Here is a 24,758-nt window from a genome sequence, read left to right on the forward strand (position 1 = left end):
ATTGTTCTAAAAAAAAAGTTTTATATGTATATTATAAAATAAACGTACATATGTATATATTTAAATGGGCTCCTCTGATAACTATGGCAGGCATTTATTAAGAACTAAGTGTAGGTCAGGCACTGTTTGATGTGTCTACTAGCTCATTACATCTGTTAGCTCCTTGGCCACTCACAGGACTCCAGGAGGGAAGACATTACCATCATCTGCCACAGAGAGGTACTAAACTGGCTCAAGGCCAAAGGACTAAGGAGAATAGGCACAGACGCAAGCCCCAGCAGCCAGGGTTCCAAAGCTGTTTGCTCTCCACCATTCCCTGAGGGTACAGAATAATTCACAAGCCAAGTAAATTGCTGGTTTTGCCAGAAGAGAACACACAGAGCCCATTATCTGCCCTGACCACGGCTCCCTCCTGTCTCCCAGAGTACCATGGGGACTTTCTCAGGTGAGCAATTCTGCAGAGAAGCCCTGGCTGAGTCAGAAGCAACTCTACTTTAATGAAGTCCTGCAGCTTTAGCCAGCCCAGAATGTGTGTGCTTGTCCTGTCCCTGCTCCCTTTATGACAAGGCACTCTCATGCCTCAGGAAATTTACTTCATAGGCATGTACCAATGCCTACTTGTCCCAAACCCAGACTCACCAAAACCTTAATTCCTGTAAGCTACCAACATGAAGGCAAAAATAGGACCGTTCTGTCTCCCAAATCGCTTCCCACAGAAATGCTTTGTAAATGAATTAATATGATTAAACAGAATCTGGCAAACACCACAACAGAGGGAAGGAAAGGGAAACCAGAGACAATGAGAAACCGGTCTGTGTGCTGTTGGAAGCCCTGCAGTGGCAGAGAAGGTACCCATCCTTTCCCTCTCCCACCTCTGCGACACACCTGTGTTTGAGATTCCTGAACTGTGTTTGAGATGTCACTTCTAGAACTCTTGGCTGAACTCCTGTTCCCAAGATGGGAGGGAAAATCCATTTGCACAACAGGGAGCCCATCTGCAGTTCACTCCTAACAGCTGCTAGGTGTGGCTCTGAGTCAAGCTGGGGCTCCCTGCTCGGGTCTCAGGAGCCATTTCATGCTTTCCAGGGCTGGAGAACACAATGCAGTCTCAGCAAACGCAGGCAGGAATAAACCTGCACTGGGGTGGGCCCGGTTCCCTGGCACGTGCATAGCCATGTGTACGGCCACCAAAAAGCTCTATTTAAAGAGAAGCATCAGAAATTGTGGATCAGAACCAAGCATGTACATATTCGCACACACACACAAAACACCCCATCTGGCAACAAATCTACTTTTTAAGTTATTTTAAAAATTTATTTTAAATTGACAATAAAAATTATGTGTGGTATACAACATAATGGTTTTTAAATTTTTTTTCTTGGCACTGGGGTTTGAATTCAGGGTCTACACTTTGAGCTACTCCACCAGCCCTTTTGTGTGATTTTTTTTTTTTGAGATAGAGTCTTGTGAACTATTTGCCTGGTCTGGCTTTGAACCGAGATCCTCCTGATCTCTGCCTCCTGAGTAGCTGGGATTACAGGCGTGAACATGATGTTTGATATATGTGTACAGTGGCTTTTTTCTGGAAGTCTTAACTGTTCTAACATAGAGTCAGGACTGTGGGGTGAGGGCTCACTAAAATCCTTTGCTACCAAAACCTGGGTTTTATTTCCTAAGATGAAAGAGAATACAGAGATAAATAAACAGACATAAAACTTTTTTTTTTCATGGGACTGGGGTTTGAACTCAAAGCTCCATGCTTGCTAGGCAGGTGCTCTACTGCTTGAGCCACACCTCCAACCCTTTTTGCTCTGGTTATTTTGGAGATGAGGTCTTGCTTTTCGCCTGGGCTGGTCTGGACTTTGACCCTCCTATTTTTATGCTCCGATTGTCACTGGGAAAACAGACAGGCATGCACCACCATGCTCAGCTTTTTTCCATTGAGATGGGGTCTCACAAATTTTTTTGCCTAGAAACTTGCTTACAAACTTCTCTGGCATGAAACTACAATTCTCCTGATCCCTGCCTGCCAAGTAGCTGGGATGACAGGTGCTTGCCACCATGCCCAGTTATTGGTTGAGATGGGGTCTTGTGAAATTTTTGCCCCAGATGGTCTTGAACCTCCAATCCTCCCAATCTCAGACTCCCGAGTAGCTAGGATTTCAGGTATGAGCCACCAGGCACCTGGCTAGAGACAAGACACACTTAAGACAAAATGGCCGCTGAATAAAAACTACAAAGGCCTCCTTCACTCTGATGTACTCTGGGTGTGTCTCCTTTCATGGGCAAAAATAAAAGGTCTGGGGCTTAGGTGTGTCTAACAGCTGTATTTCATGCATTGATTTATGGTCCAGCACTGACCAGCCTCCAAAGGATGTTATTTGGTCATACTCCTCCAGCAGGCCCATTTTCCCTTGTCACAATCCTGCAATGTGTCGCAGAAAACATGGCACTGCTTCAAATGTCACTTCCTTCCTCATGGCTCTCTTGCAGCCCACTGTGCCTGGGTTGTCCCTGTCTGGGCCTCCTATAGGAGCTGCCTTTCAGGACACTCAAGTATTCTACTTGTAGTAAAGCACACGCATTGCAAGTGCGTCTCAGGCTCACAGAAGTTTAGAACCGGGCCCAGTTCCACAGCTGCACAGGGTGAGTGGGTGAAGAGCCAGTCTTGAAGAATGCCGACTGCATGCCAGGCGCTGTTAATGTATACCAGAGTTGCCAAATGAAGAAATCGGGGTGCATGAGGAAAGGCAAAATGACTTGCGGGGGGTGGGGGGGTCTCAATTCCAGATGACTTCAAAGGCTCTATTGTTCCACATTGCCTTCAATGACGAGGGTTGGCTAAGGGCTGAAAGGCCAGTGGGACAATAAGGTCTGTGAGGTCCCGCAGGTCCCCATCCGTCTTCCCTAGCTGGAAGGGGCCAGAGGCCTCCGCCCCCACACCCTCTCATCTCCTTCGGGCTGGGCGACTTACTTTCCCTCCTCTCTCCCAAATTCTGACCCCACATTTCGACCCCTGGTCCTGGGCTACAGGTGAGTCAGTCGGTCGGCCTGGGCCCACCAGAACCCCGCAGCCGAGCTTCCTCCGCCCATCCCCGGAAGACACCTGACCTTACCCAGCCCCACAAACCAGCTTGTGGTCACAATAGTCCACTTTTCTTCCCCACGCCAACCTCAACATCAAACACGACCCACACTCCGGCCCCGCTCCATTTACCCCGCCCACTCAGGGTGGGTTTTACCCAATAGCGTCTTGGCCCACAGGCCAAAGACGTCAAAGGTAACCAATTGCCAAAGAGCTCTTCGCTAAGGTTCCTCCCATTCTGAGGAGCAGTTCCGTTGACCAATGGGCTGCCAACTAGGTGCGACGAGCGCGCCGAACAAGTAGAGTAGCGGATGAATTACCCAATGGACAGTCGGGTCTCAGAGGTTAGGGGCGTGGCAGAGGCGGTCGTCAGGGGCGTGGCGGCAGTTGCCTGGGCGGGGCCGGCAGCGGCGGGAGCTGCCCTGGCCAGGGGTTCCGGCTGCATTTCCATGAGCGCAGCCGGCAGCTGCGGAGCTGTGGGAAGCGGACTCGGGGCGACCTGGGGCGCCGTAGTCAGCCACGCACAGGTAAAGACGGCTGAGCGAGCTCCGCGGAGCCGGGGTCGCGCCCTGGAGCGGTCGGGCCAAAACCTCGAGTCTCGCGGTCCCCGGCGTGGCTTGGCCCGTCGCGCCGCAACCTGCGCGCTCCGGCTCCTCGGTGCTCCTTGGGGTGTCACCTGGCTCGGCCGGGGGTCCCCAGGGCCAACGCTCCCAGTGGCGGAGGTAACCCGGACCGCGTGGGGTACGCCTTCCTGAAGGTCCTTTGTCCTCTGGGCTAGAGGAACCGAGTTTAGGGACAGCCCCGACCTCGGCCTCCTGGCTGCCATCCTCCTCCCCAGCCCTCCACCTTGAGGCTTCTGGGGTCTGGGGAGGAGCCTCCAGGTCCGGGTTTGGGGAAGAAGGTTCAGGATCTAAACCTAGGAGAAAGCCCCGGGGCCTGATTACAGTCCCGGATAGTTGATGGGCCTCTGCGCTTTGGGGTCCACCGGCGCAGCCTGGACCAGTGGGTTCAAGTTCTAAGGAGGCAGTTTTTGACCCACTTGGAGGGGACTTACTGGACTCTCCCGGCACCGTTCTAGGCGCTTCGTTGGGCTTTCCCCCATAGAGAGAGCTGTCCAGCAGTGCCAGAGGCTGCCTGTCAGGCCTCGCAGCCAGAGACTCGACCTTGGAAGTGTCCAGGCAGAGGCCAGATGACAGCCACCTGTCAGGGATGCTTAGGAAGGACTCCTAAGGGAGGTCTGCACGGTCCATCTGCAAGGCTCTTGTCCACCCACAGATGCGCTCTGGGTGACAGTTAATTCCTAGATTGAGAAGACTAGGGTACTACTGGGGGTCCACTAGGTTCCAAGTGGTGATGAATTCACTCATAATGTATATTGAGATTTCAGCTTGAAAGTGAGGATGTGAGCAAAGAGAAGGGATTAAATACCGAAAGACAAATAAACCAAACGGTTTTTTCCACCCCTATCAAACTCCTTAATTTGAACTACGATAGATTTAGTGTTTTCAGTTGCTCCATCCAGCTTGTCATTCCAGTAACCAAGTTCACAGACAGAGTCCAACAACAGGCTCAGGAGAGGGACCTGGAGAGATTGCAAATATGGCAGAGCCAACATCTGTGCGCAGAGTCTTTCAAGGGCCATTTGGTCGCAACCACATTAAGCAGGGTGCAAAAGAGAAACCATCTATTTTCTGCCTTCACTATCTTCTGTTATTTGCCTGAAGACTGAGGACATGATACTCTGAAGGTCAGGGAGCAGAGAAATAATTTTAGCAGAATTTGCTGCATATTTAAGGATGAATTGACCTTTGAATAGCTCAGCAGAAAGCAGACCAGTCCATATGCTGTTGATCATGGCATTTGAAAGCTAAAGACACTGTAGATGGAGCTTACCTAATTCAGTCTCCTCAATGTGCAGACAAGAAAACAGGCCTCAGGTGGTCACAAGGCTGGCTGGTATTACAGAGCCATGACTAAGGGCTGATCTTTGATCCCATATCCAGCCTGTGTGTGACTTGTATCTTACTCCCAGACTAGCTGTCTTATTCTCGGTGTCTAAGTTGTAGATGAGCCCAGAGGATAGGAGCACCAAATTTGGTACCTGAGTGCCTGGGTTTGAATCTTAGTGCTGCTTGTTACTAGCTGTGTAACTTTGGGCAAGTCACTTAACCTATCTGTGCCTTTTTCCTCCCCTGTAAAACAAAAGGGATACTGGCACTTTGGTTAGAAGATTGTTTTGAGAATTATTCTGTTGGAAGTCTTTAGATCAGGGCCCGCCACCCCGTAACCACCATAGATTTGCTAAATAGAATGTTTTGTTGCCTTTTTATATAGCTTGTCTTTCTCTCTACCACCCAGTATTTTCCATCAGGAGCTAGTTCCACTCCCAAATAATTAAACATATTTCACTTTAACACTAACATCCGCAGTGGTTTCCAAGTCACTATTCTTTCTTACCTATTTTTCTTTTATTGGATCAGATAATTCAGTCTCCCTGTTTCTTTTCGCCTTGTAATTACGCTCTTCTCAGACACCAAATCTTTTTTATTATCTTTAAAGGGAGGGAGGAAGAGAATCAAACAGTAAACCAAGCCCCTGAGGACGCCGGCCTCCAATATGTAGCCCCTCTGTGTGGCCTTCCTCCCCAGTTGTCAGTGTGATGCATCCTGATAATAAATGGATGACCGTTTTTAGATTAAGATTTCATGAGTGCTTCTCAGAAGTTCGGGGATCGTGTGTCAGATGCACTTAAGCAAGATCCTTAGTCACAGGAGTAGGGGAGCAGACATAGTGCCCACCGGGTGGGGCAGGGACACAAATGTGTCACTGATCCTTGCTGGTAATCTAGCTCCTTCACTGCTTTATCTGTGTTTTCCCTCATTCTTTTCCAGAGCCTGAGATAAACCACACGGCAAAGACAAGGAGGAGAGCCTCCCTCTCCTTGTAGCAGGAGAAGTGCCCATTCTTCCCTTTCTCCTTTCACTTTCACGTCCCCTGTCTCTTGCATGGATCTGATAACAGCCGCCAGTCAGATTACGAGCCACTTTCCTTCTGATGAGAAGAGGCCTGTCACTTTTTTTTATTTTTACTTTCATTTTTTGGTCGGACTGGGGTTTGAACTCAGGGTTTCACACTTGAGCCACACCTCCAGTCCATTTTGCTCTGGTTGTTTTGGAGATGAGGTCTCTCAAACTATTTGCCTGAGTCAACCTTGAACCTTGATCCTCCCAATCTCAGCCTCCCAAGTAGCTAGCATTATAGGCGTAAGCCACCACACCTGGCTTGGCTTGTCACCCTTATTTTATTTTATTTTTTTTTGCAGGAGCCCAGGCCCCTTTTGTTTTCCCTTCTCTGTTTGGGTGTTTTCTCGATTGAATCAAAAATAATCAGCCTTCATTGACTGGAGCTTTCTTTTGTCATGTTCTTAAGATGTTGACTGTGAGTTTGAAGTTTTTGTTTAGGCTATTCTACCCTGCTCTGTTGAGAGCAGTACTTTTCGTTTCTTTGCTTGTGTATGAACATGGGCCTCTTTCTCTCTCACTTGCTCTTTCCTTGTGACTTTGTGGTGGGAGGGCTTTTTAGTCACTGTTATTCTCAGCTCTGTCCACTTACCCCTTTCTTCTGGGAATATCTGGCAAGGCCCACAGAGCTCAGTGGTTTCCACCTCCCTGGCCCAGTCGCCTGCACAGAGCACTGCACAGCCTCTTGGATCTTGTGGACAAAAGGGAATCAGTCTTATTTTTGCTTAAAATCCGACTCCGTGAGAAGCCCTGGCAGAGAGATCCTTCCAACATAATGGGCTTCATGTGGCAGAATCAATATTCCAACTTTTATTGGGGGTGGTATGTGTTGAACCCTCCGTGACCAGTTGAAGGGTGGGGCACAAGGTGTTTTTGTTTGTTTGTTTTTAGTTCTGGGGTTTGAACTCAGGGTCTTATGCTTGCTAGGCAGGCACTCTATCTCTTGAACAACTCCACCAGCCCTTTTTTGTGATTTTTTTTTTTTCTTCCCTGAGATGGGGTCTCTCAAAACTATTTGCCCATATTTGCCCAGGCTGGCTTCAAACCATGATCCTCCTGAACTCTGCCTCCTGAGTAGCTGGGATTATAGGCAGGAGCCACTGCTGCCTGGCGGCTGTGTGTGTGTTATAAATACACAATATACAACTATCAAAAGGACACTTGTGATGTAGATAGGAAACAGAAAACCTACTGCATACGGTGTTTTAAGTCTGCCTGTTTCATCTGGGACTAAACTGTCTCCAGGAACAGCCACTGGAACCAGGGTGCCACTTGAGGTGGTCTGCTGTTAGGATATTACACAGCTTTGCGTGGTCCAGCATTTGGCCTGAGCACAATCATGGTAATTTGTTCGCTTGTTTGAGATATGCTCTCATTAGATAGCCAGGCCGGCTTTGGACAATCCTCCTGCCTAAGGGGATCGAGCACTGGGATTACAGGCCTGCACTACCACACTGGTGATTAAGGCCATTTTTCCTTTTTTCTTTTTCTTCTTTATTAGTATACATTAATAGTACATGCATTTCATTTTGATAAGGTTAGCTATGTACAGTGTACTTTGACCCCTGTGGTTCCATTCTGTGTTTGATCACATGTCAGTGTTAGCATTATTTCCTTTAAGGATCCTTTTAACATCTGCAGATTTGTTTTTGTCATCTTGGTTCCAGGGCATCATGTCGGGGGTCAAGCGTTTTCTGTTTACAAAATGGATGATGTGGGCAGGTGAGGAGCTCTGCCATTACCCATGACGTGTGTCCTTTGTTCAGCTGGATAAAGGGCTTGTTACCTATGGACCCATTCTCTGATCTTTTGCAATAGTTAAGTCAGACAGGTAGAGAGTTGATTGGAGAATTTGCACACCGATGCCCTGGGGTTTGCCTGGCTTTGATTTTCTTTTGTTGTCTTTAAGCAGAGGTTCATTAAGTTCAACAAATTGAGCATCTGATGTGTGCCAGGGACACAGTTAGCCAGTTTAACAAGTGTGTTTGCTTCATTGCCTAAAGACTATTTTGATTTTAAATTGTTTTTATTTAAATTAAAAAAAATTAACCATGATGGTGGTACATGCCTGTAATCCCAGCACTCAGAAGCCTGAGGCAGAAGAATCAGAAGTTGTAGGCCAGCCTGGCTTCATAGCAAGACCCTGTCTCAAAAACAAACACACAAATTTTTAATATTTTTAATTTGAATTTTGTTTTTAAAAAATAAGGTAATGCATTTTGAAAATATTTGAAAGGCACAAAAGGCTGGCTGATAAGTACATCTCTGTCTCCCACTCTTCTCCCCCACCGATCCCTGCCGCCTAGCGTGACATCTAAGAGGCACCCAGCCCTGCCAGTTTCTTCAGCTTCCAGAGGTGATCCATACACTTTAGATACTTACGCACCTCCAGCAGATTCGTTCCTTTTTACCAAGTGGTGACGCACTGTTTGGAATCTTATTTTTCTCACTTAATATTTCTTGGCAGTATGAGAAGAGCTTTCACGTCACTTTTTATGAAGGCCATCTATTTTAGATCTCTGTTTTTTGTGTCTAAGAATGCTAAGAACCAACCATGTTTTAGCAGCTTCGACTGGAGATCTTAAAGCATCTGGTGGCAGTTTGTGTGACTTTTGCTACTGTCCTTGGCAGTATTTCTCACGCGCTCCAACACTTTACCCCTCCTAAGGTCTGACCTGAGCTGGGCTTCCTAGCTAGGGCTCTGGCTGGGGCCATCTCTAAGCTCTTTTCAGGTCTGAAATTCCTGCTGGCCAAGTGGCTCCAGTGGTAGAGCACCTGCCTAGCAAGTGTGAGACCCTGAGTTCAAACCTCAGTGCCTCCAAAATAACAAAAAAAACCCCTGTGGGTTCATATTTGAATTTCCTATGTGTGTTTTAAATAACTACAGTGATTTAAACATGGTCTTCTAGTCTTCTGTGGGTACCAGATTTTTCCCTTCTGTGATTCCCTTTGTGTTTAAATGTTCCTTCACCTTCACCTCGATTTTTCTTACCTCTGAGTCTGATTTAGAGTCACGTTGAAATTGAACTGGACGTTCAAGATGTTAGTCAGCCAAGCTTATCTGCAGTCTTACTTCCTAGTCTTGGCTTATTGCTGGGCCCTGCATCACACAGCAGTCCTGCAGCAGCCCCTGCATTGTGATGTGAGGAAGGGGAGGCAGGCTTACCAGTTATGCTTCATCCCGTTTCTCTTGGATAAAAGAGATAGAAATTCAGAAAATTACCTCCAAATGTGCACAGCCACTGCGGGCATGCATCTGTGTAACATTTACTTAGTCGTGTCAGTGAGGGCCATGATAAAAGAGCTAGGAAATCCAAAAGCCCTGGTACCTCTCAACAACACCATTTCACTTAAGAAATATATTAGCGTCAAAAATAAAAAGCTGGGGGTGTAGCTCAGCAGTAGAGTGCTTGCTTAGCATGTGCAAGACCTTGGGTTTGATCCCCAGTACTGTTAAAAAAAAAAAAAAAGTTATGCCAGCTGTCAATGGCTCATACCTGTAATCCTAGCCACTCAAGGGGCAGAGATCAGGAGAATCAAGGTTTAAGACCAGCCCGGGCAAATAGTTGGCAAGACCCTGTCTCAAAAAAACCCAACACCAAAAAGGACTAGTAGAGTGGTTCAAGTGGTAGAATGCCTGCCTAGCAAGCATGAGGCGCTGAGTTCAAATCCTGGTACCACAAATAAAATCAGTTATCATAGAATAAAGAGAACCTTCTAAGCAGGAGATGAGTCACTTGGGAAAAGGTTGAGTTAATGACCTTGAATCATGGCCTTTGGGAGAGCCTGCGATAGGGCAGCTCTACCTTTCCAGTTTCCTTAAACAGTTTGGGCTGCTCTTTTTCTGGGAGCCCAGGCTACTCATTGAGTCCAGCCACCCAGCGGTGGCTTCTTCTGGTGGGGTTGCGTGTGCAGTGTTGTGGGTGGTACTGACCACATGGTGTTGATGTGCAATTGCAGTGTGTTTCCGCAGTATGAACAGACACCGGAGATTGTCCTAGACCCTGGGGGCCATATTGTAGTTCCAGCAGGGCCTCCAGACAGGCTAGAACGAAGTCAGGCCCCTTGGCTATGTTTACACATGGCTCTCTTGCAGTGAGCACTTACACTTGGGTTCACACTGTGGCATGTCAGTACCGGCTCAGACTGTCTCTGGGATACAGTAGGACTTCTCACCCAAGCCCCGTGGCAGTGACCTTGTGCTAAGGATTTGCTGGATAACTTCTCAATGTCTTTGAATTCTCATTAGATGAAGAACACTCAGACTTTCAGACTTTTTAATTTCTTTCTTTTTTTTTTTTCTTTCTCTGGTGCTGGGGATGAACCCAGGGCCTCATGCATGCTAGGCAGGTGCTCTGCCACTGAGCTACGTCCCCAGCCCTTGCTTTCAAGTTAATGATAATTGAAAATCTTTAAAGCATTCCTGGTACACTGGTGTACTTAATTATGTCAGCATCAATAGACCTGACCTTAGTGTACCCCATTTGTGTGATGGGGGGAGCCAGGTAAACCCCAGTATAGAGAAGAAAATGAAGATGGGCCTAGTACAGAAAGATGCAGAGACTTGCAGTAAAGAGATAGTCAGGTAAATAATAGTTGGATACAAGGAATTCACTCCTTTGACCTGAACACTTGCCAGATGGCAGGAGCTCTCGGCCAGAAGCTTATCTGCCATCGGTGACTCATCGGCTCAGGGACCGAGGTGGCCTGACTGCAGTCGAAAGCTGGGGTGAGCTTGGGTCTCAGTGGTCACCAGGACTGTCTGTCCTGGTGTAGAATAGTCACTTGGCTCATTTATTAGCTTTTGATTATGGGAATTTAAAAAACGTATAGTAGACAGGACTTCGGAGTGAGCCCCCACAGCCCTGCACTCATAAGAGCTCATGGCAACTAGGGTTGCCTGGATTCTTCCAGGCCACACTTATTCTATTTATTCCCCCACATCATCTAGTTGCATCTGTAAATATTTCCATGATAGCTTAAATATATAGAGCCTTTATTAAATACCCATTATTACATTGAAAAATTAACAGTAATTCTTTTGATATCATTAATATCCAGTGACTCAAATTTCCAATTGTTTAAAAATGTAAATATTTTTCTGCATAATTTTAAGTTGAGGGGAAGGGTGCGGTACTGGAGTTTGAACTGAGGGCTTTTAGCTTGCTAGTCAGGCACTGTACTACTTGAGCCATGCCCCCAGCCCTGTTTTGTTTTAGTTATTTTTCAGATAATGTCTTGCATTTTTACCTGGCACTGGCCTCAGACCTCAATCCTCCTACCTTACGCTTCCCTAGTAGCTGGGATTACAGGAGTGAGCCACTGTTCCGCCCTTCTTTCTTTTTTCTATAACAGGCAGCATATCGTGCATGTTATTCTGTTCCTTGCTTTCTTCACTTGGACATGGAGTGATGCATTTTAGCAAATCACCACATGTATTGTTGGGCATCCCATGAACTTTTCCCATGCATACAATTATGAAGTTACCACTCCCTAAAAATTGAGGAACATACAATTTTCCTAGGGTTGCGTGGTCACACCGGAATCTGCAGAGCTGGGATGTGTTTCTTATTTGCATTTGTCCATTGAGCATTTTTCTGGCACATTTTCTCTGCTGGGTGTGGTGCTGGGCCTCTGCCTTCAGGATCTTCCCTTGGGCCTGGGTACCGTGTGCTCCACCACCAGCCGGTGCTTGGCCCAGAGCTGGTGCTCGCCAGGCTCTCATTCCCCATGAGGCCTGCACTGTATTCACACTACACTTCTCAGATTCCACACCCTGGCTGCAGTTCCCCCTCTATTCTGATCACTCAGAATAAATGTAAATAAAGTGCCCACTCATTCCCATCAGTGACATTGAAAAATGTACCCTTTGAAGCCTGAGATGATGGAAAATGCCAAGTAGCTGATAGCCAGCGATGTTTTTCCCAATTTAGAAAACAGTCCCTTTCCTGTGCTCTGTCATTAATATCACACGTCAGTGATTACTATTGACTCTACACAGAAAGCTGAAATTGCAAGAGAAGTCTCAACATTGTCAACATAGAGCTGATAAGAGGAATATAAATTTCTTTATGTTTGTCTTGGAATTGGAAGAGGCCCTCAGAGCTTATGGAAAGGGCTGATCTAGTGGGGTCCTTCTATTCCTAGAGTCTGACCCAGAACCTGACCCAGGAAGGGCCCGGGCCTCAGTTTGCCTGCTTACATCCACAGTAACTCACACAGTTGCTTTGAGGACCAAATGAGGTCATGTCTGAGGATGTACTTTGGAAGTTGTAAATTATGTACTTGTTCTCCACTGTTAGCACAAATGCATTTGTGACTTGTTTGAGGAGTAAGTGAGGTGAGGCAGTAAATCACAAACTCTTGATAAATTGTCGAGTTACACAAATGGAAACTGTATTGTCATCTTGTTCTGTTCCTTCACTTAAAGATCTGGGGAGTTAAAGACAGTGATGTCAGAGCCACAGAGCAACAATGGATCCCATAATGAGCCTTTGACCCCTAACCCATGGAGATGCAGAGGCTGATGGGCTGGGATGAGGAAGAGTGTGTGCTCATGCATGACTCAGTCATCCCCTGTAGTAGGTGGTTAGATTGGGGTTGGTGGTGATTGTTCACAGGCAAGTCCCAGAACAGACCAGCCAGGCTGGAGGAGCTGAACATTTGGCTCTGGACTGGGATCCTCCGGCCTCAGTGGATAAAGCACAGCATTGCCAAGTCTGTATTGTGTTTACATTTGTCATTTTGTTGGGACAGCAGGACACGCTGGTGTAGAGTACTTGACCTACTCTACCACATTTGTACCTCACAGTGACTCTTCAAGGAAGGCCTTGTTACCCCTGTTTAATGAGTTAGGAAACTCAGGTTTGTCAAGTGGTAAAGAAACTTGCCCAGGGCCAGCGCTGGTGGCTCACGTCTGTAACCTTAGCTACTCAGGAGGCAGAGATCAGAAGGATCTCGGTTCAAAGCCAGACCAGGCAAATAGTTCATGAGACCCTATCTTGAAAAAACCCATCACCAAAAAGGGCTGGTGGAGTGGCTCATGGTGTAGGCCCTGAGCTCAAACCCCAGTCCACAAAACAAACAAACAAACAAAAAAATTGCACAAAGTCACAGAGCCAGCATAGCTAGCAACTAACAGTAATACAGCTTCGACTCAGGCCAGATCCCTGTCCCCAGAGCCTGGGAGTGGTCTCTGTCCCCTGCCATCACTGCAAACCAGAGAAAGTCTATCAAGTAAGCAGAACTCCTTCTAAGGCTAATTTTTCTAACTTTCTTCCAAAAACTTGTTCTCAGAATACCACAGATCTTTAACCAACAATTCTTCTATGTCCCTTAGATGTTAAAAGGGAACCACATTTTATAATCCCACCAGCGTTTTGGTCTTAATTAGCCTAGGATTAATGCTATTAAAATGTGTCTTTTCTGGGCCAGATAAGCTCCTGTCAATTAGCAAATGCGAGACATCCTTGTTGTATTGCATGTTTGTTCCAAGTAATAGAAATCCTGAGTCATCTAAGAGGTTTTAGTATTTATCAGAATGCCCACCAATGGGTAGGTTTCCATCTCTCTTCCTTTTCGAGCCTTGCCTTCCTTCTGCCTAGAACAGCCTGGTTTTGCATTGAATTAGCTTTCTTTATTTGTGAGACAGCAGGTTCTGAAGTAGATTATAACTTTTCTGTCTAGTAAAGTGTTCTTAGACAAACCAGGAGAAGGTAGGAAAGATAAGGCCTTGGCTACCCGCCCCTCTGAATGATGGAAAGTGAAAAACTTTTGTTTTAAATGGATAATCACTTGCCCAAACTTCAAGATGTCTAAAATATCCCAAACCTGCTGACAGGCCACATCACACTAAGCTTTGTCTCTCAGTGCTCAGTGGTGTGGCAGTGGCCCTGTAGGCACATACCTCTCAGCCTCATGGAATAATCTGGTAAGAAAATTCTGCTTGAGGGATCACAGTGGTGATGCTTCCGGCTAATGCCTGTCCTACAGACTCAGTGACCAGTAAATATTTACACGTGCCCACCATGTGCTCAACACCCTAAATTTGAATTTGTGTAGAATTGAAACACAAAGATTGAAGTCAAAGGGCATCAGCCAGATTCCCCAATGGAGATTAAAATATGAATCATCACTTTTATGAACTATTTCCTAGTTGTGATAGAGTATTTGTAAACTATGAAGGTAGGCAACTATGATTTTAGAGTCTAGAGGGATGGGCCCCCAGGAAAGGCTCTTGTGTAGTCCAGCAGGTTATACAAAAAGAATTGGATGTCACTGAGGCCTTGCAGTGTTGCTCCAGTGGTAAACAGCATTGCTTGTCCAATATAACTATGAGTCTGGTTCTAAGTAGGAAGTAAATAATTCTCATACCTACAGCCTCATGTCAATCCCTCACACATACACACAATATAGTATGCATGGCCCAAAGGACATAGCCAAGGCAGCATTTATGTGGCACCATCTTACAGGGTGGTATCTGGCATTCCCCTTGTAAGTAAAGGCTTGAAGCTTTATTCCACAATGACTCATTGTCCCAAACCCATCCCTTTTGCCCTATCTGCCCATCTCCTGACCGTCTAGCATTCTTGGGCCTTGGCTCAGCTGTGAGCCCTGCCTTATGTCTATACCCACTGCTCCTTTGTTCTACTTTCTTTGTTTGTTTTCTCTAGTGTTTATTTCGTACTTCAGGATTTATTGCTCATGTGGACTTACACTGTTACTACTTCATGGATAGCATATAGTATACTTCTTTTGTAGCTCCCAAGGGAGTTAGAATGAAACTGATGTCTTTGGTACAGAGACCAGGGCAGAATGTCACAAGGGTAGTATGCAAAACATCCCTCCCTTACAGTGCTTCACCAGTGGGTTCTGACTTTTCATTTGCAAGCCACTGTTTTATCCACGAAGGCACTCCCCTTTTATGCAGGGGAATTAATTTTTGGTAAATGGGTTGTCTTTTTCTTTAACTGTAGAAAAGCATTTTCTCCATTTCTGATGAAATCATCTTCCTAGGTGGCTGCTTCCTCACCTCCCAGGACAGGGATGAGGTCTTTGTTGGGAAGGCCCAGTAGAGGAAGAGCTGAGACAGAGGGGATGCAGCTGAGTACCTGCTTCCTGTGGGGCACACCTGCTCTATGGTGTAGCATATTTCATAGAGGTAGACCAGATGTCTGCCTGTGACAGGCAAAGTTTGGACAAAAACCAAAGGCTGCTGGCAGGCTAGGGGTGGCAGTTGGGACTCGCCCTCGGGCTTTAAAAAAGGCTGAGAAAACTTAACTTCCAGAGTGGGAGGCAGGAGGGAGTGAGACCAGAACAACAGTGGAGTGCTTGTGTTGGACGGATGGGAAGAGAGGAACATTTGAGGGTGTGAATTTACTTCTATTTCTTTACTTGGAAAAGCAATTCATTTAGCTCAGGCCTCAAAATATATCAACCCAGCATGGTTCCTTTTGAATTTTTTTTTCTAGATTGTTCCATATCCTCAGTGCAAAGATGGAGCCCAGCTCAGGACAGCCTGGAGGCCAATTCCCATGCTCCTCATGGGTTCAAATTTCCTTGCAGTTGCTTTAAAACTAACATTTCACTGATCTCGAAATATTTAATAAGGCAGCTTTCCTCCAAAAGAGCTCAAAGCATTTTGTAATCCTTACCTGGAGCAGCTCTGTGGATATTTTGCAATTTTAGAACATTTTTTAACCCCATAATTTCATTAGCCTCTTTCTTTCAATAAGCCATAATGGAATCTCCTTGCTCCCATTTTTAGAAGAAAATGCAAACTTTCTTAAAGTTCAGATGATTCATGCAAGACTCCTTGTCAGAATCTGGACTCAAACCCAGGCCCCCCAATTCTAAAATCTGTGTTGTTCAGTTTTACCACGTGGGCTCTCTCAGGGCAAGGAAACTGCCCAGCACTGCACAACCCAGCACGCTCAGGGGAGGATAATTCTAGATGCTGTTGGAAAGGAGAAGTGTTGGAGACACAGGTGGGATGCTCCTCTTCGGACATCCAGAGCCCAGCCCTTCTGGGTTCTTCCACTTGAGTGTGACCTAGAGGTTGGGGCTCTTTTAGCTCTTAGAATCCACAGGACTGATAGCAGAGGCTGGGCGAGGGCTCCCTGGAGGGCCAGTCTTGGGGCCGATGGGTGGCTAGCCCATAATAGCCCTTCCTTCGTCTTTAACCCAAATCAGTTGTCCATACTTATCTGCATTTGCTGCTAGCACGTCTCCTAAGACTTGGTCACGGTGGAATCCACGTGACCTCCAAGTCTGCTGCTGTAAACTGGCAGATCTTGTTCCTACTCATGGTAAATTAAGTTAAGCATACCTTAAAATGCTGTGCCCACCATGTGCTCTTGCCCCCAGAACCTTCCATCAGTCTGGGAAGGACGAAGAGGCTAGAGCTTTTCCTACTGCATAGCCTTGAATTATGCAAGCCTTGAAAGGCTTGATGGTTGAGCCCTGAGGGAGCTATTGCTCTCACAGCTGGCAGAATTTGTCACCAGAGAGCTCCAGTGCCGGGAGAGGCAGGGGAGTGAGTGAGCCCAGCCCTGCCAGGCCTGGGGCCTTGGGCAGAGGAAGTCTGTTCTGTAGGGAGGATTTCACATGCATCTACTGCTTGGTGAAACGCAGGACTGTGACCTTCAAAAGAGCGGCACATGACCTCAAAGTGTCCATCGGCCAAGCCCTGTGCTCTGATCTGGCACCAGATCACTCAGGACAGGGGTGGAGGCCAAGGCTCCAGTTATTTTTATTTTCTCATCCATCAAGGTAGCTGTGAGGCCTTTTCTGTGGCAGCTGTGAGTGAAACTGGCTGTTTTACGGAGCTCCAGGGGGCCAGTGGGCCTTCTGTGGAGAGTGGCACTGGGCCTTGGGTCTCCTTCTTCTAGAAGCTTCCAGAAGCTGGCTTACGACATGGGGGGTGGTGCTGCCCAGGACACACCCCGAGAGTCCTTTGGGCAGTAAATCTGGGGGTGCACTTCTCTTCTGTTGAACTCTTAGAAATTCCTGTGAGTGAGGCACTGAGTTTGTTGGGTTCTGCCACATGGAGATTCGGCTTTTGATATCACAGAATTTAATTGTATATTGGTTTTTTGTGCTTTCAATACAATGTTTAGAGCTGTGGGATCTCCCTGTGAAGTGCCTGTCCTCTCAGAAAGTTCTAGACTTTCCACAGAGGAAACACCTGACTTCGGTTCTTTTGTTTGTTTGTTCTCAGGCCTGGGTGGGAGAGAACATAGTCTTGCAGTGGTTTCAGTAAGCACGCTCCCAAATTCTCTGGTAGAATGTTCTGGAAAGTACTGCTCTTTTCCCCAAGGCTTCTCTGCAAACGGGACAGGCTGGCTTCCCGTCAGTGTTTCAGTAAGGGATGTGGAGGGCTCCATTAAATGTTGGTGTTTACCCGGTGACTCGGCCTCCAGTATTTTTGGTTTAGTGAGTTTCTTTTGGGCAGGCTCGTGGGACGGTAGCCATTCCTGACGTCTCATGTGAAGTTCGTGTTTTCTCGCCGTGGGAACTTTGCTTTCACGGGGAACTTGCAAGCTGTTTTCTGAAGCTTCAGCAGGTTCAGTGTGTGTGACCTTATGACCTAGTGAAGAACCGGGCAAATAAGCCGCTGTCGGCTCAGTGAGTTTGCGCAAAAAGAGGGTTTCAGGGTCTTAATTTTGAAGGCAACATCAGCTTAAGTGTATTTAGCTCTCAGTCACTTCCTCTGCTTCTGTGTCACCAACTTGTGCCTGGCCTGGGTCTGGGGAGACGTTGGCCTAGACCAAACAGAGTCTCTGTATCCTAGGCTGGCCTTGAACTTGGCTCCTCCTGCCTCTGCCTCCTGAGTGCTGGGGCTACAGGCGTGGGCCACCACGCCCAGGCAGTGAGGGGTCTTGGTTATTGCTTTCATCCTCCCTGCTCCAGCCACTTCCCAGCTCGGGACCGCTCAGACCTCCCTGCGAGACCCCAGGAGGCCACCGTGGCAGTTGCTGAAGAAAAGCAGCTGGAGTGCTTAGCACTCAGGGATAAGTGTCCTCTGGCATTTCTAAAACACAGACTGGCCCTATCGCTGCCAGGGCTTCCCATCGTTTTGGGCTTGAAGTGGTGGTGTTGGGAGGAGAATCTTTGAAGACCCACAGTATTTGAGCTGGACACTCACTCCATCCCACACAACTCTGAAGGAGAGGGACACACAGACGCAGCCCAACTTGGGTGTCTTGAGACGTGGTGCACTCGCCTGCCAGGGGGGTTGTCATGGGGACACAGTTCTCTATAGAGGGGCCACACCGTGGGCCGTGCGTTCATGGCGGTGAGTGACCCTGAGGACAGAGGACATGGCTCAGAAGGGGATTCCAGCCCTCCTAGCCATCTTCTGGGCTTGTCGCTGTCCTCCCGCCATGTGTGGCAGCTCTGACTTCTTCAGTTAAATGGCAGGCAGAGGAGATAGTGGCCTTTTTCCTGCCTTTCTCATAGGTACTGTGCTGCCCACATTAGGGCTGACCCCTTTGGCCACCAAAAAAGCTGAATGATTGGGATGACATGGAGTGATGACAGACCATGTTTTGTTGTTGCTGGTTTTCTTTTTGTTTTTGAGACAAGGTCTCACTATGTAGCCCAGGCTGGCCTCAAATTTGAGGTCCTCCTGCCTCTGTCTCAGCCTCCTGAGCGCTGAGATTACAGGGATGTGCCACCACATCCAGTGAGACAGAGCATGTTTTTGTAGCAGCGTGCTGTGACCTTCTACTGACCTCCTGACATCCCACAAGACAGTCTTGAGGGGTGAGCCTCCTGTGGGGCCTAGAGTTCTAAATCAGGGCAGAAGGGGGTGTGCTGGGATAGTTGCCATCCTCCTGCCTCCGCCTCCTTGGTGTTGGGATTACAGGCATGTACCTCTTGGAACTCTATAGGGGACTCGATAGGTGTGGAATCACACCTGCTACTCAGTGATTTATTAAGTCTAGCTCGGTTCCACTGCAGAAGAATGTCCTGTGATTAATTTTAGACTTGTTGGAGGAAGTCCAAGTAGCCCACCAGCTAGTTATCTCATTGTTGATGAGAGCTTTGTGTTGGTCAGGAAGTGTATCTTTTGTGGTAATTTCTGTCTGTCAGATTAAGTAATTTTACTGAGAAAACCCAGAGGAGAATTTAGTAGCGATGGCAGGAATAATTTGGAGCACTTGAATTAATATGATGGAATTATTAGCGTACACAGCACAGCTGAAAATATATAACTGTTCAGTTTATTTGAAGAAAGAACAAAGACCCCGAGGGTTGATCGGATGTGTATGGTATAAGAAGGAGGCTGGAGAGCAGCCCGTGTTCTGTTGCACAGATTTTTTTTTTCCTGTGCTCTTTAGCCAAGGTCTGCAATTGTATCTTTAGTATCTCAGATGTTTCGTGCTGAAAGAGGCCTTTGGCCTCCTCTGCTTCTAATCCAGCTGTCCTGTTTTACAGATGAGGTCCTTAGGGCCCCAAAAGGTTAAGTGGCTTGTTCAAGGTCACCAGCAGGAAGGGGCAGAGCAGGTGCTAGGACCCAGGTCTCTGAACCCCCAGCCTGGAGCTTCTCCCAGAGCAGCAGCCCTGCCTCTCCTGCCTCTGGGCCTCCACCTTTAAATGATGTTCTTGGCCCTGGGGGACCAGTGAGAAGCATGGGAGGCACAGCCAGCCCTCACCATGGGTGGAAATACCAGTCAAGCATGTCTTAGAGTCCAAGGACAACACTGAAAACTCCTTTAATGACCAAAGTTTAGATATTTGGCTGCACCTTGGATCCTTTTATTAATGTAGAAATTACCAATGGAATTCTATCTGTCACAGCACCTAAGTCCCACTCATAACCTAGCAGGGTGGGGCTGGGCTGGCCCATGGAGAAAGGACTGTTCCAGATGTCCAGGAAGATGGAGATGGAGACATAGGGCGGCGAGACACTGCCTTCCCTTCTGCACACTCCCAGCTCCCCAGCCCTTCCCAGACTTCTTCCCAACTAGGCTGTTTCCAGTCATTTCAACTGGAGTTCACTTGCCTACAGAAGGGGAGGGGCACACAACACCTAACCGTGACCTCTGAGTTTGTTGTAGTAGTGAGACATAGTGACAGGTCAGACTTGGAAAGAAAGAACACCATAAAATAAAGTGTAAGATAAGTTCAAACGAATGGGAAGAGTTTGTTCTAAAATTGCCTGCTAGTTCCTGGTTTAATACCTAGCTGGATAGATGATGGACGGATGGACAGATAGATAAATATGCCTCTTCCCTCCCCCCTCATTTCTATCTCTCTTTCTCTGTTTTCCTAGACTAATTATTCTTGTTTCCAAGTTTCTAAAGAAACTATAGCCTTGACATAAACTTCTTTCTCCCCAGTAAAATACAAACTCAGTTGCTGTCTTGCCAATGTAGTGCACACAGTAGGTCTTCAGGTACTTAGGCCTGAGGGAATTCAAGAGAGGTGGCCCTAGGGACATGAAGAAGAACTGGCCTGCTCCTCAGACATTCACGTTCAACCCTTAGATCAAGGTTGCATATTTGGACCACGAAAATCATGTCACTGACTTGAATTTTCAAACCTTGGCATTTTTCAAGGGTTGAGAAAATTAATTCTCTGCAGCATTTGCTATTAAAAAAAAGTTGTAGGAGGACACTGTCTGTCACATCACTCAAGGTCCCCTTATACAAGTCCTACAGGTTTTTAAAATAATTCCGTGCCAGAAAAATCCCATTTCCACTGAGTATGTGCCATCCATGGAGGGGGGAGAGCACTAGGGGTTAGCTAGCTTTCTCTCTCTCTCCCTCTCTCTCTCTTTTCCTTCTCTCTCTCTCTCTCTTTCCTTTTCTCCCTTCCTTCCTTTCTTTCTTTCTTTCTTTTTGGCAGTACTGGGATTTGAACTCAGGGCCTTGCTAGGCAGATGCTCTACCACCTGAGCCACACCTTCAGCTCTCTTTCCCTTTTGGAGAACATTGGTCTGACAGGGTTTCCCTTGCTTCCCTGACAGAAAGCTCAGAGGTGTTCTAAGCTGGAGCACATCATTGCTGTGTATGCTGATAACACATATTTTCCTTATAGGAGATTTTTAATTTTTCTTACATTTTGTTAGTTGCTATTTTATTTTTAAAATTTGAGTAATTTATTATTCTAACCAAAATATAAAGTATGAAAAATCAGTATATTTGAGTCATTTCAAAAAGAGGAAGTTTCCCACTATCTGATTTCAATTGTTTGGGTGGTACTGGGATTTGAACTCGGGGCCTCATTCTTACGAGGCAGCTACTGTACCACTTGAGCCACTCCACCAGGCCTGTTTTGTGTTGGGTATTCTCCCAGTAGGGTCTTGAGAACTGTTTGCCAGGGCGGGCCTCTCATTCTCAGCCTCCCAAGTAGCTAGGATTACAGGTGTGAGCCACTAGTGCCCGGCTATAAGAATTTTTTTGCTTTTTGTTTTTCTGTGGTGCTGGAGTTTGAACTCAGGGCCTTGTGCTTGATAGGCAGCCATCTACCACTTGAGCTGCTCCACCATCCAGAGTTAAGACGAATAGCAATACAGGCTCCAGACTACCACAGAGATTTATTCAACTGACTTAACAGTGTGCAGTTTGTGTGACAGTGCTGTCCTTTGGTTTATTTCTCTGTTTTGAGAGTGCCACAAAGCACACATTTAAAGAGGAGAAATGTGTTTGTGGGATGCACAGCTGGTGGTGAGAAGTTGGAATAGAAATGTCAAGACAAAGGAGGTCACAGGCTGGAGCTGGAGGTCACGTTCATGGTCTTGTTCTCCCATGGCACTGGGGCAGCTCCTGTCATAGAGCTGTCCCAGAGGCAGGCACGTGCTGTGTGTCAGCCAGTTCTGTTCCTTTGCGTAACTACGCAGGTCACAATGAATGGAGTGGTTTTCCAGCTTGGCACATTGGCTTGAAGTTTATTCTGCCTCATTTCTCATCCCTTGATTGACTTGCTGTGCTGGTTAGCATTCCCAGCCATGGCACATTCTATAGATAACCTCTTAGAACGTTGCTTACTTCATCTAGGACAAAGCCCGGGAGGCGCCATCTTTCCCCTGACCTAGGGATCTTACAGTCAAGGATGAGATCAGGGCTTCATGCGTGCTGAGCGCAAGTTCCGCCTTTGAGCCCTTAAAGTATTTTTTCTAATACCGAAAATACTGAATTTTGGAAAACAGAAGTTGCTAGTCTAACTAGCAATCTTAGCATCAAGAAGAGTGAGGTATGTAGTATTTCCTTTTACACCATTGGGAATTGCCAAGAAATAACAAAAAAGTGCCTAGAAGGAATAATATGTAAACTACTCTGCCGTGTAAAAGAATCCTGAGGCAGGCGGCTTAGGTTTTGCTATGGTGGGTCCCCTAAATCGTCAGGGACCCAGACTTCTTATTTTCTATTCAACTGTCCTCTTAATGGGCTCCTAAAGTGACCTCACTTTGTGGCCCATGATGGCTGTTGAAGTTGCAGCCATGTTGAATGCACTTAGGAAAGCAGGAAGGGAAAAGGGCAGAAGTGAACCCTTCAGTCAACTCCCTCCCTGCCTTTTACGGAGTTACCCCAGAACTGGCCAGAATTTAGTCACAGCTGCAAGCAGCCACATTCCCAGGTGAGGGTCTTTTGTTCATGCCTCTCAAATAGTTTATGAAAGAGTTCAAGGTATAAGCAGGTTTCAGTCAATCAATGAAAGCAATACAAGACACTGTATCTTGGTATGTCGTAAGCTTTGCCCCTACCTTTCCATGAATTTTCTGTGAGTTTGTCACTATGGATATTATCACTCATATTCAGTTTACAGACTTGTCCAAGTCTAGAAGAGACTTTAGATATTTTTTCCCCAAGGGTTGCGTATTCCAATTCTTACAGGAACCATTCGGGCACCAGAAATGATGAAAGTGGGCCAGGAGCCAGTGTCAAGGACCATAACAGGGAGTGGTGGGGTCAGTGTTGAGGACCTGGAGACAGCATGTCTCAACTGAAGGTTATCATCTGCTGCCCAACCTCACTCATCATGGCCATGTAAGAATGCTGGTTCCATGTTCTCAAATCTGTTTTTTGGTTTTTCTTTTTTTTTAAAAGAGAAACCCAAAATTTAGATTTTTATCTGAAATCTCTTCGTGTTTATAACTTGGCAAGTAGTCAAGTCAGTTTTTAAAAATGCTAGACATAGCTGGGCATAGTGGCTCATAACTGTAATCCCAGCTACTCAGGAAGCAAAGATTGAGGGAATTGCAGTTCATGTTCAGTCCAGGAAAAAAGTTAGGGAGACCCCCTCCTTTCAACAAACAAGTTGGGCATGGTGGTACACACCTATAATCACTGCTGCACCAGAGGCATAGGTAGGAGGATCGAGGTCCAAGGTCAGTCTGGGCAAAAAGCATGAGACCCTGTCTGAAAAATAGCTAAAGCAAAAAGAGCTGATGGAGTGGCTCAAGTAGTAGAGCCACGCTGCATAGCAAGCACAAGGCCCTGAGTTCAAATCCCCAGTACAGCAAAAAATAATAATAATAATAATAAAAAGCCTGGTAAATTCAAAACCCACCCACAGGCTGCCAGTTTTTGCATCTTGGGCCTGGTCTGTACTTCATTTCCATGTGGCTTTTGAGTCCAGTGACTCAGGTGGCCTGTGTCTGCTCTGTCCCCACCTCATCACAGCCTGGGCCTTCTGGCTAGTTTGTCTCAGAAAATGAAGTGACCATAAAAGTTTGAACTTGAGCAAGACCACTGAGAAGGCTGAGTTTCTCCTTCACCTGACTTTCATTCTCTTCTTCATTCCTTTCGGAGTGAAGGATTGGAATCCCAGCCCTGCTCCAGCTGTGACTCGGGCCAGCCTCCAGTGTCTTAATCTGTCTTGCACCTTTTTTTCGGTCGCTTGCTTCTCTCTTCCTCTACCTTTCCTCCTCCCAAGTAGCGTGGTGATGAAAAGGAGGGTCTCTGGAACCAGGGCAAATCCTGGATTTGCTACCTGCCGTCTGTGTGACCTTGGCAAGTTACTTCAGTGTCCTAGGAGGCAGAGTCCCTGTCTGTAAGGTGTGGGGGTTAAGTGAGCTAGGGTAAGGGAGGCACAATGCGGGCGGTGTTCCCAGGTTCTCAGCTTGGCTAATCTGCTGCTTTGAAATCACAGATCCTCCAGCACATTCTTGATGGGGGCAGGGGACCCTGGTCCCCATCTCATGGTGAGCACTTAGAGCTTCCAGTGCCCCTTGGTGGCCAGCCTCTGGGACTTCTGTCTAGATCCAGACCTGGCAGGTACTGCAGGAGCCTTCACTCTGGGTCTAGAACCTTCTTTTTGAGCCCACCTGTGCCCCTTTGCTCTTCTTAGTTCCCGTTTTTCCTGTCCTTGCTCCTTCCACTTGTCCTGGAAGGAGCCAGAGAGCCCACCAGGCCTGGGCTCACAAAGGCTTCTCCCAGCTGGTTTGTAAAAATGGCCACACACCCAAGATCATGGCACACATATCAATTCAAGAAATTGCTTTTTGTCCTAAAGACTATAGTCACAGAGAAACGTAGACTGTGCTCATGTCTTGATGAAATGGTTTTTTTCTCATTCTTTAAAACATCACTGTATGATCTTTTCAGCTTTTAGGTTAATTTGAGTACGAGAGCTGACCTGATCAGCCCACCTGTACAGCCCCAAGGAAGATCCTACTCTCACAGACAGGAAGAAGTGACCGAGGT

General features: G+C 46.9%; 1 protein-coding gene across 6 annotated transcripts in view; it reads left to right on the forward strand.

Moving 5' to 3' along the window:
- The first annotated feature begins 3,477 nt into the window (after window positions 1-3,477).
- Window positions 3,478-24,758, forward strand: part of Abhd2 (abhydrolase domain containing 2, acylglycerol lipase) — a 91,405-nt gene continuing 70,124 nt past the window's right edge. For all 6 annotated transcript variants that reach the window (XM_074061680.1, XM_020165479.2, XM_020165477.2 and 3 more), the window contains exons 1-2: window positions 3,478-3,612; window positions 24,660-24,756. The gene's annotated coding sequence lies outside the window, so the exon portion shown is untranslated. The remainder of the gene's footprint in view (window positions 3,613-24,659; window positions 24,757-24,758) is intronic.

The sequence above is a fragment of the Castor canadensis genome, chromosome 19 (assembly GCF_047511655.1).
Source record: "Castor canadensis chromosome 19, mCasCan1.hap1v2, whole genome shotgun sequence".
NCBI lineage: Eukaryota > Metazoa > Chordata > Mammalia > Rodentia > Castoridae > Castor > Castor canadensis.